The sequence below is a fragment of the Bos indicus genome, chromosome 11, assembly GCF_029378745.1.
Source record: "Bos indicus isolate NIAB-ARS_2022 breed Sahiwal x Tharparkar chromosome 11, NIAB-ARS_B.indTharparkar_mat_pri_1.0, whole genome shotgun sequence".
NCBI classification, from domain to species: Eukaryota; Metazoa; Chordata; class Mammalia; order Artiodactyla; family Bovidae; genus Bos; species Bos indicus.
Genome location: NC_091770.1, coordinates 54,674,361 through 54,692,595, shown reverse-complemented (window position 1 = coordinate 54,692,595; position 18,235 = coordinate 54,674,361). Strand labels below are relative to the sequence as shown.

The 18,235-nt window shown below is 40.8% G+C and overlaps 1 protein-coding gene across 4 annotated transcripts in view; it reads left to right on the top strand.

Annotated features, from left to right (window-relative positions):
* CTNNA2 (catenin alpha 2) overlaps positions 1-18,235 on the top strand; it is a 1,365,089-nt gene that overhangs the window by 1,225,590 nt on the left and 121,264 nt on the right. The window lies entirely within an intron of this gene.

Below are 18,235 nucleotides of genomic sequence, written 5' to 3'. Positions count from 1 at the left end.
TGAAGGAACAGAAGAGAAAACCAGCAAATGCCTTCTCACTAATTATGCTCCCAACAGGGGAAGGAGAGAAGCCTTAACTTTGAAGCAAGATTTAAGCTTTAACTTTTAGGTACAACTATATGTGGTAGACAGAATAGTGTTCCACCAAAGGTGTTCACATTTTCATCCTTGTACTTTTTAAAAAGGTACAATATGTTACAAAGGGGAGCTAGGCTTGTAGATGGAATTAAATTTGCTAATGATCTGACTTGAAGATATGGAAATTATCCTTGATACTTCAGGCAGGCTCAGTGTAATCACAAATTTCTTATAAATGAAAGAGTGAGAAAGGAGAGTTGGTGTCAGAATGATGCAATATGATAAATACTTGACTGAACATTTCTGGGTGTGAAGATGGAAAGGAACCTTGAGTCAAAAATGTGTGCAGCCTCTAGAGGTTAGAGAAGACAAGGAAATGGATTCTTCCTGGGGGCTCAAGTCAGCCTTGCTGACTCCTTGATTTTAGCCCAGTGAGATCCATCTCAAACTTCCAACCTACCTTCTGAAGTGTCAGACAGTAGTTGGGTTGTTTAAATCCACTAGTTTTATGGTAATGTATTACATGAGTAATAAGAAAATTCTATAGTGAATAACTGAGTTGAGATTGTCTTACTTTAGAATGACCAGAAAAAGCAGGGGGAAGGAAGAACTAGCCCCAAAGAATAAATGAAGAGAGCAAAACCAAAAAGTCAAGTTGCTTTAAGTATATATGCCCTGTGACATGTGCAAGGTAATAAAGATTTGAAGTAGGGAAGTGGTAAAGGAATTCAGAAGGAATTAGGTTGGAGACAGATTGAAATTAAAGGGAACAGAATTTGTATATGTACTAAGAATGGAAAAATATCTACATTACTATATATAAAATAGATAGCCAGTACAAATAGCTGTATGACTCAGGGAGCTCAAACCAGTGCTTTTTGACAACCTAGAGGGGTGGGATAGGATGGGAGGTGGGAGGGAGTTTCAAAAGGGTGGAGACATATGCATACCTATGGCTGATTCATGTTGATGTATGGCAGAAACCAACACAATACTGTAAAGCAATTATTCAACTAAAAATAAATTTAAAAGTAAAAGTAAAAAAATAAAATAAAATTTTAAAAAAGAGTCTTAGTTTTTGATCCTAAATTAGAGATGCCTGTATCACTAACTGATGGACTTCCCAGGTAAAGCTAGTGGTAAAGAACCTGCCCACCAGTGCAGGACATATAAGAGACTCGGGTTCAGTCCCTGGGTTGGAAAGATCCCCTGGAGGAGGGCATGGCAACCCACTCCATTATTCTTGCCTGGAGAATCCCATGGATAGAGGAACCTGATAGGCTATAGTCCCTGGGGTCACAAAGAGTTGAACACGACTGGCGCGACTTAGCACACATGCACGTGCCATTAGCTGATAGTGAAATTGAACAGGAAAAAAGTGAGAGGGGAACCAATTTTTTGGTGGAACTATAATTTCCAGGTGATTTGAGGCCATATTTTTGAAGCAATTCAACCAAGAAAGTTACAGGAAGAATGTAAGAAAGAGATTGGGACAATGGATTATTTGGGTATTTTCAACTCAAAGATGAAAACTGTGAAGATCACAACAGCGAATGAGATCATTTAAAGGGGGAATGTTGAGAATCATCACGGTACCATACCTAACAAGGAACAGGAAGAACTTTCTAATGGAAAAAAAAAAAAAAAAACACGGTTTGAGTAATCCCAAACATCTCAAGCAGGCTGAATGGGAGAGCAGAAATGAAAGCTAAGGTGTAAATGTGACAAAGGCTGAGTAAATATTAGGTGGTTTCTACTGAGCAGAGAGAAGCAACTTTGAAGAGAGTCAAAAAACATGTATACATTGGAGCTGTCAACTGAGAGGAAAAACTCAGTGTGAGTGACTGGAGAGTGGAAAAGAGAAGCTAAAGGAGGAAAATGTTAGTGATTTGGTGATAATGGCAGGGCTGTGTGAAGAGCAAGTTATCAGGTCGAGATCGAGAGAGGAAGATAGGGGATGTCGGCTCCTACTGCTGAAAGTAAACTTCAATGACAGTGTTCATGCCACAGCAGGGCTCTTTATATTGCAATTCTGTGTGTGGGAAGGGTCTGGCCTCCAAGGTGAGTTCTTCCTGTTGTGAGGGTGTGAGTGGCACAAGTCCTGTATCGAGAAGCTTGCAGGCAGAAGGCTTGGCCCCTGTTGAGTTGTCAGTGCCGTATTTCCTGCTGAGGTCAATACAGGGGAGGAAGGGGTTGCTGCCTGCCTTTCGGAATCAGATAATACAATTGGGAAGGCAAGCTCTTCTCAGAGGAGAGCAGTTTTAGTATAATCAACCTTGAACCTTCCTCCCACCTCCCTCCCGATCCCACCCCTTTAGGTTGTCACAGAGCATTGGCTTTGGATTCCCTGTGTCATACAGTAAGAGGGAGGAATATATGTATCCCTATGGCTGATTCATGCTAATCACAATATTATAAAATTATCCTCCAATTAAAAATAAAATTAAATTAAAAAATCAAATTTGAGACTAATTTTAAAAACTATCATTGCAAGATCTCAGAGGAGAGGGAAGATCATATTAGCCTATATGGGGTTCATCAGAAAAGGTTTCCTGGATCATTGAACTTGGCCTTTGGTGAGGTAGAGAGAGAGAAGGAGAAAGGTGAGCAAAAAGCATAAAATAGGGCATATTGACTTTGGCCCTTAGGAGTTGCCAATTCCCCTCTGTATTGTCTTAGCCAAAGGGTAAATGTTGGTGGGGATTGCAGGCCTTCAGGTGAAGGTGGACCTGTAGGGAAATAGACCACAGATTAGTCCTGGCTCTCAATCTGACCAGCTGGGTGATTATGGGAGATGAACTTAACCTCTCTGGGTCTCATGTCCTCATCTATAAAACAGGGGTCATGAAGCTGTATCCTGTGCAATGACCTCCATGTACTTTGTGCTCTTGTATCTTGTATAACTAGATGCACCTTATCCTTTCCATAAGGATGCAGTTCTATAGGCAGACCCCTGCTCTGTCTCATTCTCCTCCAGTTCATCTTCCAAATAGGGGCCCAAATGCTCTTCTTAAAACATCTCTCTAATCATCACTCACCTCCTAAAGCTCTCTCCACTGCCTTGAGAGGAAGGTCAGATTACTCCATCTCTGGCTCTGACTTCCACTGCCAGCTGTATTACCTGCAGACCATCTCCTTACACAGTCTTCATGAACTGCTTGCAAATCTCCAAATACCCCAGGCTCCTTGGACCAGGCTCACATTGTTCCTTCTTTCTGGAATGCCTTCCCTCTGCCCTTGCTCTTTCCATCTCCCCCCACCTTACCGTCTGCTTTATGAAAGTCTTTGGACTTGTATTATTTTTTCCCCTATTTTTGATAAATCTGAAATATATTAAGATTTTTTTAAATTTTATAAGAATGCATTTGATTTACAATATTGTGTTAGTTTCAAGTATAAAGCAAAGTGATTCAGCTATGCATATACATATGTTCATTCTTTTGCAGATTCTTTGCCCATATAGGTTATCACAAACTATTGAGTAGAGCTCCCTGTGGACTTGTATCATTGAAGCATTTCCTGAATAACCCCCATCTCTACAAGCCCTCCCAGATAAAATTAGTCTCCCTCTCCAACTTTGTGCTTCGACTCCATCTGGCTTTTACAATTTGTGTGTGCATGCATGCTTAGTCGTTTCAGTCTTGTCCGACTCTGTGCAACCCTATGGACTGTAGCCCACCAGGGTCCTCTGTCCATTGGGATTCTCCAGGCAAGAATGCTGGAATGGGTTGCCATGCCCTCCTCCAGTGGATTTTCCTGACCCAGGGATCCAACCCACGTCTCACATTTCATGCATTGTCAGGCAGGTTCTTTACCACTAGTGCCACTTGGGAAGCCCCTTACCATTTATATTTCACTCTATCTGTTCTGTTATTTCCTGGCTCATCCAATTAGATTTATTTAAATGCAGCAATGATGACTCTCTCTTTCCTTTTGCTTGACTTGGCAAAACCTGCCATGTGATTGATTGAATGTGTTGAGCAAATGAATGAAGCCAATGTCAGGCAATTGACTGTCATTAACTCTGGCTTCTTCTGGCTCCAGCCTGATTGCACAACTGTATTTCTTAGAGTGACTCTTGCTATCTTCTTTCTCTTTACCTAGGGCTTCTCTGATGCCTCAATGGTAAAGAATCCGCCTGCCAAACAGGAGATGTGGGTTCAATCCCTGAGTTAGGAAGATCCCCTGAAGTAGGAAGTGACAACCCACTCTAGTATTCTTACTTGAGAAATCCCATGGACTGAGGAGCCTGGTGGGCTATGGACCATAGTGTCAGAAAGAGTTGGACCCGACTTAGCTTTCAGAGACTCTCTTCACCTAGAGAAGCAAGCTTGCCAGAGACTTGCTTTGCAGCTTGCTGAATTGTACTTCAGAACCCCACTCAGGAGCCCTCTCCTGCCTGGCCTGGTCAGATGGGCTCAGGCTGCCCACAGGAGAGCCCTTTCCTGGGAGCAGGAGCCTGTCCCTGAAGGCTTTGTTGGAGGACGAGTTTGGTCAATGTTTTTCGAGTCTGAATGGGCTATATTCAGGCCAACCCCTCCATCCCGTGTTGGTGACCTCCTTTCTCATGTCTGCAAAGTAAAAGGGAAATAATACCATGGTCAAGTTCAGGGACTCTGGCTCCTGCCCTTATATCTGAGTAAACTTCCGGAGCGGGTCTGGCCTTAGGCAAAACACTGAAATCAACCAAGCCTGACTTTCCAATCTTCTTTCTCCAATGTGCTCTCTACCCTTAGTATCAAATTATATTTTCTTTCCTATTGTAGCCTATTGCTCGCAAAATGCATTTCCTGTACAGAGGTATTATTCTGGAGACATACTCATCACCCTTATTACACCAGCTTTTCCTACATTCCCCTTAAGGTAACTTTAACTTAGTGTTGGAAGCCTGCCTCATTGGCTCTCAGTTATCTATAAAGAGAATGATGGCCTTTTCCATTGTCAGGATTGTGGAGGGTGCAATTGTGATATGTATTTTATATGTAATTGTGTGTGTGTGTGTGAGAGAGAGAGAGAGAGACAGGGCCTGGAAACAGACTCCAGCTCTGGCATTATTGGCTGTATTACCTAGGCAAGCTACTTATTCTGTCTCTTAACCCCTTTTTTAAAAGATTTTTTTAAAAATGTGGACCATTTTTAAAGACTTCATTGAATTTGTTACAATATTGTTTCTGTTTTATGTTTTGGATTTTTGGTTGTGAGGCATATGGGGTCTTAGCTCCCTGAAAGTTAAAGTTGCTCAGTCGTGTCTGACTTTTTGCGACCCCATGGATTATACAGTCCATGGAATTCTCCAGGCCAGAATACTGGAGTGGTAGCATTTCCCTTCTCCAGGGGATCTTCCCAACCCAGGGATCAAACCAGAGTCTCCTGCATTGCAGGCGGATTCTTTACCAACTGAGTTATCACCAGGAATCAGCCCCGAGTCTTAACCACTGGACTGCCAGGGAAGTCCTTCTCAGCTTCTTAGTTTCATCATATGTAAATTGGAAACAAATTGTTACCCATTTTTAGGGTTTTTGGTGAGGAACATATAAGCATCATGTAGGATTTTGTTGACTATGCTCTGGAGTTAGAGTGTGGTTGTGGGAGGTCAAACTTAATTTTCCTGCTTACTGTTACATGCCCAATAAGGAAGCTCCTGAGCCTCTCTGGGCCTTAGTTTCCTCATCTATGAAATGGACCAATAATATTACCTACCTCATAAAGTTTTGTGAAGATATAATGAGAAAATGCATATAAATCTTTGTAAGAAAATACACAATTAACACATTTTAACTCTTCATGTGCTATTCTAAGCATTGTGAGAATTGAATAAAATTAGGAATGTTGAAACTGTCATACAGAGTAAGTCAGAAAGAGAAGAACAAATATTACTATCGATTCATGTATGTGGAATCTAGAAAAATGATACAGATGAACCTGATTCCAGGACAGGAACAGAGATGCAGACATAGAGAATGGGCATGTAGACATGGGGGAGGAAGTGGGAGTGAGTGAATTGGGAGATTAGGATTGATGTATTTACATTACCATGTGTAAAATAGCTAGTGGGAACCTACTGTAAAGCACAGGAAGCTCAGATTGGTGCCCTGTGATTACCTAGAGGGGTGGGATGGCAAGGTGGGAGGAAGGTCCAAGAGGGAGGGGATCTATGTATACATATGTATTCATTGCATTGTACAGCAGAGACTAACATGACATTATAAAGCAATTATAACCCAATAAAGAAAAGGACGTATCTTAAGCATTATTCATATATCCAGGGCTCCCTGGATGTGTAAATATAAACTTCTCTAAGAATCCTGGGTTTAAAGAACTATATATATTTTATTCTCCTCTTGTCAGCCTTATAACTTTAGTGGTGGAAGATACGAGAATATGGTTATTATGTGTGCACATGTCTGCATTTCAGAGGAAAGAATCTGTGAACAGTACGACCCACTTGATTTCAGCTTCCTGAGTGGCCAGGAAAATGTGCTTTTGGTGTCAAATCACAGGGTCTCACTTGTACCCAGAATAATCATGAATAATAAGTAATTTGGCTTCTTTAATTAAAGTGTTAAAAAAAAATCTCAGGCTCTTTAATTCTGCGGATTTGAAAAAGTGGTGATATAGGGATATTTCTTTTAAAAAGGTAAAACAAGTGTACTAGCCTGTAGAGAGTGATTTGAGAAGCAAAACTCCATTCCATCATCTCTCAGTCTGAAACAGTGAGCTAGACTCCACCCTTTAGGCTTTATTATGGATCTAATGTGTCCTGGCACATAGAAGTTACAACCACATTATTATGCTGCTAATATGAAGCATATTCATCCAAATGAGTGCTGTTTTTCTTCCAAGTCTACCTTTTGGGAGTTTTGCCCATATTCTAGAAATTCTGCTTCCAACATGCTCTTTGCACTGATTCTTTGTGAATTCCCTTAAAAGTCTTGGACATATTCTTTGGAACATTCTCAAATTTAGCAGCTCTTTAGTCCCATGGGATAGATTGGATTTTTGGAAAAGTTATATCTGGTGAAATGATGAGTGATGTAACAGAGTTTAGGTAACTATAAGTACATGAAAGGATGAGGAATAAAAAGGTCCTTGCCTTTGAAGACCGTCACTGGAGAAGAGCTTGTGAAATCATAGGAGCACAAAGGGCCTCACTGAAGACAGGCAAAGGCCTTCAGAACTGGGATACTTAGCACCATTCACATCCTAGTCCACAAACTGAGAAACACCAGAATATATATGATATTCAAGGGATTAGCAAACTTTTATTAAGAGGAGTACATATTTCGGAGAAGGAAATGGCAACCCACTCCAGTACTCTTGCCTGAAAAATCCCATGGATGGGGAAGCCTGGTGGGCTGCCATCTATGGGGTTGCACAGAGTCAGACATGACTGAAGCGACTTAGCAACAGCAGCAGCAGCAGCAGCAGCAGTACATATTTTAGGCTTTGTGAACAGATAGTGCCTCACATTTGTGTGTGCAATATTCTTAACTTGAAGACCATATGGAAACAAGCCACTGACTACATTTGGCCCATGGGCAGAGATTGTAAACCCACTCCAGCATCAGATCAGATCAGATCAGTCGCTCAGTCGTGTCCGACCCTTTGCGACCCCATGAATCACAGCACGCCAGGCCTCCCTGTCCATCACCAACTCCCGGAGTTCACGCAGACTCATGTCCATCGAGTCAGTGATGCCATCCAGCCATCTCATCCTCTGTCGTCCCCTTCTCATCCTGCCTCCATCCCTCCCAGCATCAGAGTCTTTTCCAATGAGTCAACTCTTCGCATGAAGTGGCCAAAGTACTGGAGTTTCAGCTTTAGCATCATTCCTTCCAAAGAAATCCCAGGGCTGATCTCCTTCAGAATGGACTGGTTGGATCTCCTTGCAGTCCAAGGGACTCTCAAGAGTCTTCTCCAACACCACAGTTCAAAAGCATCAATTCTTCGGCGCTCAGCCTTCTTCACAGTCCAACTCTCACATCCATACATGACCACAGGAAAAACCATAGCCTTGACTAGACGGACCTTTGTTGGCAAAGTAATGTCTTTGCTTTTCAATATGCTATCTAGATTGGTCATAACTTTCCTTCCAAGGAGTAAGTGTCTTTTAATTTCACGGCTGCAGTCACCATCTGCAGTGATTTTGGAGCCCAGAAAAATAAAGTCTGACACTGTTTCGACTGTTTCCCCATCTATTTCCCATGAAGTGATGGGACCGGATGCCATGATCTTCGTTTTCTGAATGTTGAGCTTTAAGCCAACTTTTTCACTCTCCACTTTCACTTTCATCAAGAGGCTTTTTAGTTCCTCTTCACTTTCTGCCATAAGGGTGGTGTCATCTGCATATCTGAGGTTATTGATATTTCTCCTGGCAATCTTGATTCCAGCTTGTGTTTCTTCCAGTCCAGCGTTTCTCATGATGTACTCTGCATGTAAGTTAAATAAACAGGGTGAATATATACAGCCTTGACGAACTCCTTTTCCTATTTGGAACCAGTCTGTTGTTCCATGTCAAGTTCTAACTGTTGCTTCCTGACCTGCATACAGATTTTCAAGAGGCAGATCAGGTGGTCTGGTATTCCCATCTCTTTTAGAATTTTCCACAGTTTATTGTGATCCACACAGTCAAAGGCTTTGGCATAGTCAATAAAGCAGAAATGCATGTTTTTCTGGAACTCTCTTGCTTTTTCTATGATCCAGTAGATGTTGGCAATTTGATCTCTGGTTCCTCTGTCTTTTCTAAAACCAGCTTGAACATCAAGAAGTTCACTGTTCACATATTGCTGAAGCCTGGCTTGGAGAATTTTGAGCATTACTTTACTAGCGTGTGAGATGAGTGCAATTGTGTGGTAGTTTGAGCATTCTTTGGCATTGCCTTTCTTTGGGATTGGAATGAAAACTGACTTTTCCAGTCCTATGGCCATTGCTGGGTTTTCCAAATTTGCTGGTATATTGAGTGTAGCACTTTCACAGCATCATCTTGGAAATAGCTCAACTGGAATTCCATCACCTCCACTAGCTTTGTTCGTAGTGATGCTTTCTAAGGCCCACTTCATTTCACGTTCCAGGATGTCTGGCTCTACGTGAGTGATCACACCATCGTGATTATCTGGGTTGTGAAGATCTTTTTTGTACAGTTCTTCTGTGTATTCTTGCCATCTCCTCTTAATATCTTCTGCTTCTGTTAGGTCCATACCATTTCTGTCCTTTATCGAGCTCATCTTTGCATGAAATGTTCCTTTGGTATCTCTGATTTTCTTGAAGAAATCCCTAGTCTTTCTCATTCTGTTGTTTTCCTCTATTTCTTTGCATTGATCGCTGAAGAAGGCTTTCTTATCTCTTCTTGCTATTCTTTGGAACTCTGCATTCAGATGTTTATATCTTTCCTTTTTTCATTTGCTGTTCACTTCTCTTCTTTTCACAGCTATTTGTAAGGCCTCCCCTTGGAAAATCTCATGGACAGAGGAGCCTGGTGGGCTACACCGTGGGGTCACAAAGAGTCAGTCACGTCCGAGTGATTGAGCATGCACACACATAGATTGTTACTCATATTTCATCATTAAATATTGCCAAGGAAAAAATGTACACCTAGGTATTAGTGCTAAGTCACTTCAATCGTGTGCAACTCTTTTGCAACCCCATGGATTAGCCTACCAGGTTCCTCTGTCCAGGGGATTCTCCAGTCAAGAATATTGGAGTGAATTGCCATTTTCTTCTCCACTATATATCAGTATGTATCAGATATTCTATGTGAAATGTATGTATTAAATCCTTCAAAAGTTAAGAATTTTCCTAGGCTTCAGGGAATGTTAAAATAGTAATTATAACTATCGCTTACTTAACCAAGAGCATTTTCATAAATGAAATATCTTCATAGCTCTCTTTCTCTCTCTCCCTTTCTCTGTATGTACATTCACAATATTATTGGTGTTCCCACAGTGACTATGTTTGCTAAACCTGGATCCCATGGGAAAAAAATAATGTGGAGCATATTTCAGGCAAAAGGCAATCATTAAATAATCAGCTAGCCCCAAAAGCATAAAACTAAACAGAAACAAGAAGATGCATAGAATTGCCTCCTGGTTTGCTTTTCTCTGGGACGATTCCTCAGAAGGCCATCTTTAGCTTTATTATGTAGCAGATTGAAAGGTCAGGTTGACTGACCATTCACCCAGATGACTGATTCAGCTCAGGGAAAAAGGGGACTCACAGAGGATGATAGCAAAAAACAGTCCTCTGGTAGAAAGTCACTAAGCCGAGGCACACGTGAAGGGCATTGTGTGCTCAGCCTATTCCTTTGAGTCTTGGTTATGAGCGTAACCTTGGCTGGGAACCCACATGCACTTTTGCAAGGACAGTTGCTCCTTCCACATACCCGTGGCTGTCGTCTCCTGATGGCGCACAGATGAAAATGGTCGGCAACTGGAGTTCAAGCCTGGTTACAGCACTGGACTGTGATGGCTGAATCTATTGACCAACAAAGTGGAGGTGATTTCTTGAAGGTCACCTTAGAAGGAAAGGCACTCCATGTGGCAGGTTCCTTTCAGAGATGGTTCCCAGGTCACACGAACTAACTCTGCTGCCCTCTCTGGCACAACTCTGTCCTGTTCTCTGGACATCATAGAAGTGTGTTTGATTTCAAAGCAGAGCGAGGCACTGGTATGTTTGTAGACATCTGCACAGCTTGTGGCCCATAGAAGGAAGACATTGCTGCGCCTTCCTCAAGGGACTCTCCACGTTGGGAGAGACTTGTAAAAACTTTGCCTATGCATGCAATCAGGAGAATTTAGCTGTGTGTCAGGACAGAGCTAAGAAAAAGCTATCATAGCTGCAGCTGTAATGAAAATGAGGGAGAGTATATCCACTCACTGATGATGTTGAATAGCTCAGAAAAAAAAAAAATACTCATAGGTGTTATGCAAAGGAGAACTTGAATCAGGTATCAGGAACCAGAGTATGAAGGCAGGTAAAGAAAGTAGAACAAGGATGAGCATAAACATGTGGAAGGGGGAGGGCGTTTGAGCATGCTTCTACACATGGATGGCTTTGTCTACATTGTTGAATGAACATGAGGGACAGCAAACATTGAGCACTATCTGTCTTTTCCTCTATGATGACTGAGGGACTTGGATTACCACCTGGTTTCCCTGCTGGCTCAAATGGTAGAGAATCTGCCTGCAATGTGGGAGGCCCAGTTCCAATCCCTGGGTTGGGAAGATCTTCTGGAGAAGGGAAAGGCTACCTACTCCAATTTTCTTTCCTGGAGAATTCCATGGACAGAGGAACCTAGTGAGCTACAGGCCATGGGTAGCAAAGAGTTGGACACGATTGAGATACTAACACTTTAGGCAAAGTATGGGTGGGAAAAGCCCTGGAAAATGGGAAGGCTATGGTTTTTCCAGTGGTCATGTATGGATGTGAGAGTTGGGCTGTCAAGAAAGTTGAATGCCGAAGAATTGATGCTTTTGAACTGTGGTGCTGGAGAAGACTCTTGAGAGTCCCTTGGACTGCAAGGAGATCCAACAAGTCCATCCTAAAGGAGATCAGTCCTGGGTGTTCATTGGAAGGACTGATGTTGAAGCTGAAACTCCAATACTTTGGCCACTTGATGCGAAGAGCTGACTCATTGGCAAAGACCCTGATGCTGGGAAAGACTGAGGGCAGGAGAAGGGGACAACAGAGGATGAGATGGTTGGATGGCATCATCGACTCGATGTACATGGGTTTGGGTGGACTCCAGGAATTGGTGATGGACAGGGAGGCCTGGCGTGCTGCGGTTCATGGGGATGCAAAGAGTCGGACACGACTGAGCACCTGAACTGAACTGAACTGAAGCTATAGAGAGTAGCTGTACTCATTTATTATCTGAATCTGCTTCAGACACTACCTGGCTCCTCCTAAAAGTCAAGTTCTGGGTAATTTAGCACATCTCTTCTCCACTGCTATAGTCAGAACCTGGAGCTCTGGCCCCACTCACAGGCAAGGAGGGATTCATTTCACATCTGTGAAGGTCATGATGTTTTATTCACTGGAAATAGGTTAAGATTTTATTTACTTACATGGGACTCTGAGAGACCAAATAGTAGTAGAGAGTGATAATTTAATTCCTCAGTAAATGGACTGAGAAAACAAAATCCCAGAAGGCCTACAATAATTAAAAGAGTATTGCATTTATTGCAAGACTTTAGATAACACACTCTAAGTCTCTTCTATCCTTTTCACACAACCACATTATTGATGAACAGGCATCAAGAAGACATTAGGTGATGCTTTATTGCATTGGTTTAACCTACTGTGGCTTTTATATATGAAGGGCATAGATTTATGCTGAGTGATTCAGCTACAAAGTGGGCACATCAATTTGTTCATGAGAATGTGAGCTGGTGATTACCTTCATTAGAGTCACCAGGGCAGACTGATAACTTTAATTTGGGCAGAGGCATGCAAACAGCATTTGCTAGTGGTATGTGTGTACTTGGAGCACAGGCTGTTCTGCATCCCTGAGGAGCCCTAGGAATACGAATTTGTGTTCTCAGAGACATCAAAGTACCAGCCAGGGTACAAAGACCAGTGGGACCAGGAAGAAATTGCTTCTCAGCACCGTGTGGCAGGATGTGGTATAAGTTTCATTTGGTCTTAGCATCTGAATGCCAGTTTGATGATGAAGTACAGAAAGGATGGCCCAGACAACTGGGCCAAATTCCAGATCATAGAACTTGGGGCCCTCCTTGGTATGACTAGATTATGACAAGTTGAATGGGGTTCTACTTTATACCACATAAAGGGAATTGGTGGGATTTGTTGTTGCTGTTCAGTTGCTCAGTCATGTCTACTTTATATGGACATGTATGGATGTGAGAGTTGGACTGTGAAGAAGGCTGAGCGCTGAAGAATTGATGCTTTTGAGCTGTGGTGTTGGAGAAGACTCTTGAGAGTCCCTTGGACTGCAAGGAGATCCAACCAGTCCATTCTGAAGGAGATCAGCCCTGGGATTTCTTTGGAAGCAATGATGCTAAAGCTGAAACTCCAGTACTTTGGCCACCTCATGCGAAGAGTTGACTCATTGGAAAAGACTGATGCTGGAAGGGATTGGGGGCAAGAGGAGAAGGGGACGACAGAAGATGAGATGGCTGGCTAGCATCACTGACTCAATGGACGTGAGTCTGGGTGAACTCCAGGAGTTGGTGATGGACAGGGAGGCCTGGCGTGCTGCGATTCATGGGGTCGCGAAGAGTCAGACATGACTGAGTGACTGATCTGATCTGACCTTTATTGATCTCAGGGCTTCCATGGTGGCTCTGATGGTAAAGAATCCGCCTGCACTGAAGGAGATGTGTGTTCGATCCTTGGGTTCGGAAGATCCTCTGGAGAAGGGAATGGCTACTCACTCCAGTATTCTTGACTGGAGAATTCCATGGACAGAGGAGCCTGGTGGGCTACAGCGCATGGGGTTGCAATGAGTCAGACATGACTGAGTGATTGAGCAACACACACACACACACACACACACACACACACACACACACACCCCTGCGATCCTATCTATTTGCTAGGTATAATAGAGGCTTCCATCCTGCAAGAATTTACAGTGTAGCTGGGAAACCATGAAGAGACTTTTTAAGCAATCCTGATTTACACTTGTGGTTTGTAGAAAGAAGGTTGGTGGTTAAGTGGTGGTCGAAAAGGCAAGGAGAAACAGTATTGAGGAGTGTAGGATGTAAGGCTGGTGACACTGGAGAATTAGTAAATCTTGCCTTGTGGGGACCTTTCAGCAAGCACATGGCCATATGTAAACGAGTATCATATTTCCCTGACCCAAAAAGTCCACTTCTGACAGGAGCAAAAATTGGATGCCTGAAGATATATGTTACTCTGTTTTTGTTAATAGCAAACACTGGAGAGTCCTTTAAATGGATGGCAACAGGGAAATGACTTGCCAAATAATAAAGCAGAAACATTTGGGGATGTTATTAAATTATAAAAAAAATTAACTACAAGTATATAGACTTTGAAAAGTATTTGCAATGTAAGAGACTGAACAGTGATACAAAGGTACATACTAAGATTGCAACTTTATAAAAATTTTAACTGAAGGGTGCAATCAATGATCATTCATAATGTTGACCTCTGTCATTGCTTCCATTTTATTTCCTTTGTTGTAGTCTTCACTATGTGAACTATAAAGTGTATATACTTGTCTAATTTAAACATGAGCTTCTCTAGGGAATATAAATAGTATTTAATTTGATCACCTCTGTATCTTCAGTATCCCGCACATCTAGGGTACTCAATATTTGAATGGCTGAATACATTAGTGATTGGTATTTTTAAAGTATTTAATTTATTTTAAATTGGACTTTCAATTTAATGCACAGTATGACAATAACATTTGTCAAATCTTTGCAGGCTGCTGGGTTAAGAACTCTAATCATTTTTCATTTCAACCTTATCACCAGTACATTTGTTTTTATTAACATTTTTTTTTTTTTTACAGTAGGTCCTTGTTGGTTGTCTGTTTTAAATACAGTAGAGTGACAGATCAGACTACTGATATCTTTGTGCTGTGCAGAAGTTTGATGTAGCCCCATTTGATTTTGTTTTGTTGCTTGTGTTTTGGTGTCAAATAAAAGAAAAAAAATCTTTGCAAAAAAAAAAACAGTAGTGTGTACATGTTAATCCCAAACTCCCAATCTGTCTCTCCCCCTGCTTTCCCTCTGGTAATTGTAAATTCATTCTCTAACTCTGTGCGTCTGTTTCTCATACTAAGTGAAGTAAGTCAGACAGAGAAAGACAAATATCATATGATTTTCCTTATATAAGGAATCTTAAAAAATGATACAAATGACTTTATTTACAAAATAGAAGCATTTTAATTGAAATATTATTGCTCTCCAATTATATGTTACAGGTATACAATATAGTGATTTACAATTTTCAAAGGTTACAGTCTATTTATAATTATTGTAAAATATTGGTTTTATTTCCAGTGTTATACAGTATATCCTTGTAGATTATTTTAAACTTAATAATTTGTACTTTTTACCCCACCACTTCTATCTCTCCTTTCCCTCCCCCTACTGGTAACCTCTAGTTTGTTGTCTATTATCTGTGAGTACTGGTTTGTTTTATAGTTGAAAAGACTGAGGCTAATATAGACAAAGCACCTTGCTTGTTGTCAAGATGTAAACCTCAGGCTGCTTGCCTCCAGGATCGAGGTTCTTGACCATCATACAGTGTTAAACACTAAAAATGTATAGAATAATCAAGAGCATCAGATGCTTTAATGAGGTCCTTTTTTAATTTTTTAAATATAAATTTATTTATATTAATTGGAGGTTAATTACTTTACAATATTGTATTGGTTTTGCCATACATCAACATGAATCCACCACAGGTATACATGTGTTCCCCATCCTGAACCCCCCTCCTTCCTCCCTCCCCGTACCATCCCTCTGGGTCATCCCAGTGCACCAGCCCCAAGCAACCAGTATCATGCATCGAATTTGGACTGGCAATTTGTTTCATATATGATATTATACATGTTTCAATACCATTCTTCCAAATCATCCCACCCTCTCCCTCTCCCACAGAGTCCAAAAGACTATTCTATACATCTGTGTCTCTTTTGCTGTCTCGCATACAGGGTTATTGTTACCATCCTTCTAAATTCCATATATATGCGTTAGTATACTGTATTGGTGTTTTTCCTTCTGGCTTACTTCACTCTGTATAATAGGCTACAGTTTCATCCACCTCATTAGAACGGATTCAAATGTATTCTTTTTAATGGCTGAGTAATACTCCATTGTGTATATGTACCACTGCTTTCTTATCCATTCATCTGCTGATGGACATCTAGGTTGCTTCCATGTCCTGACTATTATAAACAGTGCTGCGATGAACATTGGGGTACACGTGTCTCTTTCAATTCTGGTTTCCTCAGTGTGTATGCCCAGCAGTGAGATTGCTGGGTCATAAGGCAGTTCTATTTCCAGTTTTTTAAAGAATCTCCACACTGTTCTCCACAGTGGCTGTACTAGTTTGCATTCCCACCAACAGTGTAAGAGGGTTCCCTTTTCTCCACACCCTCTCCAGCATGTATTGCTTGTAGACTTTTGGATCGCAGCCATTCTGACTGGCATGAAATGGTACCTCATTGAGGTTTTCATTTGCATTTCTCTGATGATGAGTGATGTTGAGCATCTTTTCATGTGTTTGTTAGCCATCTGTATGTCTTCTTTGGAGAAATGTCTATTTAGTTCTTTGGGCCATTTTTTGATTGGGTCATTTATTTTTCTGGAATTGAGCTGCAGGAGTTGCTTGTATATTTTTGAGATTAGTTGTTTGTCAGTTGCTTCATTTGCTATTATTTTCTCCCATTCTGAAGGCTGTCTTTTCACCTTGCTTATAGTTTCCTTTGATGTGCAGAAGCTTTTAAGTTTAATTAGGTCCCATTTGTTTATTTTTGCTTTTATTTCCGATATTCTAGGAGGTGGGTCATAGAGGATCCTGCTGTGATTTATGTCGGAGAGTGTATTGCCTATGTTCTCCTCTAGGAGTTGTATAGTTTCTGGTCTTACGTTTAGATCTTTAATCCATTTTGAGTTTATTTTTGTGTATGGTGTTAGAAAGTGTTCTAGTTTCATTCTTTTACAAGTGATTGACCAGTTTTCCCAGCACCACTTGTTAAAGAGATGATGAGGTCCTTTAAAACAAAAGCAAAAAAAAGTGTTTCCCATTTTCTCCCCTCCTGTGTCTTCATGCCGCCCTCAGCTGCCAACCTCTCCTGAGCCATCCTTCTCTGATCAAATTTTCCCTGTTGCCTAAGCCTCCTCAGTCCTTCAGAAACTCAGTTACTGATAATCTGGTTGATAAACTCATCTTGGTCTGAAGCAGCTATATTTTAAAAGGATTTTATAATATGTCAGCATGAAAGAGAGACACTTCTGCAAACATTTTCTGGGGCAGCCAGTCCTTTTGGGCTCTCTTCCAATCAAGCTGTGAAGGTGGCCAGTAAATCTACTGTGTCCAGGAAGTTCATAAGTATATTGTTTTGTCTCTTAACTGAATTAAAATATTCTCCAACTGTAATATAGGAGGTATGTCTTGTATAAACCTTAAAATTCTATTCAGGATAGGTATATATGAACAGCATTTTGTGTCCTAATAGTATTAGGACAGGTAACGGAGTAAATCTTCAGATTGAGACCATAGCACTCTTCATTGAGATGATTGCATGGAGAATAACATTTGCCTGGAATTTGCATCACCATCTCTTCTCTTTATGATTTTATATGACCATGTGACTGTGGGGATTGGAAATTCCATAAATTCCCCTTTAATAGTAAATAGATTCATGTTATACTCAAATTTATGATGATAATGAAATATTAACTCGAGAAACAAGTGCTTTATAAACCTGTGAATTGCTATTCTGCTTTATTTCAAAAGTAGGTTCTTCTTAAAAACACCCATATGATACTTGAAGCTATAAAAATTAATGAAATGATAAAGCATGGGGGGGTTGAATGCACTGAATATGTGCTGGTGTCTGGAACTGAACAGAATTACAAATATTTAAAAATGTAATTTGATTTCCAGGACCAGAAAATAAGAAAATGTTCTTGTCTTTCTGATGCACCTCATATCACTTTGGAGTTAAATGCCTAAAAACTATATTAGCAGAGATTTTAAATGTCTAATTAAGGCACAGCCTTCCAGGTATTTTGACTTTTCTTGTTAAGTGTTCAAACAAAGCTATGGTATTTTTGAGACAGAACTACATTCTCTTGTGTGGGTCCACACAAACCCACAATTTTCTCAGAGAAAGACAAATATCATATAATTTTACTAATATGTGGAATTTTAAGAAATGATACTAATGAACTTATTTACAAAGCAAAAGCAGACTCACAGACATATAAAACAAACATATGGTTACCAAGAGCAAAGCTGGGGACAGGGAGATAAATTAGAAACTTGGGATTAACACATACACAGTATATATAAAATAGATAGACAACAAAGACAGACTGTGTAGCACAGGGAACTCTTCACAAAACTCCTATATGGAGTATGGTCTATATGGGAAAAGCATTTTAAAAAGAATGGATGTATGTATATGTATGGCTGATTCACTTTGCTGTACAGCAGA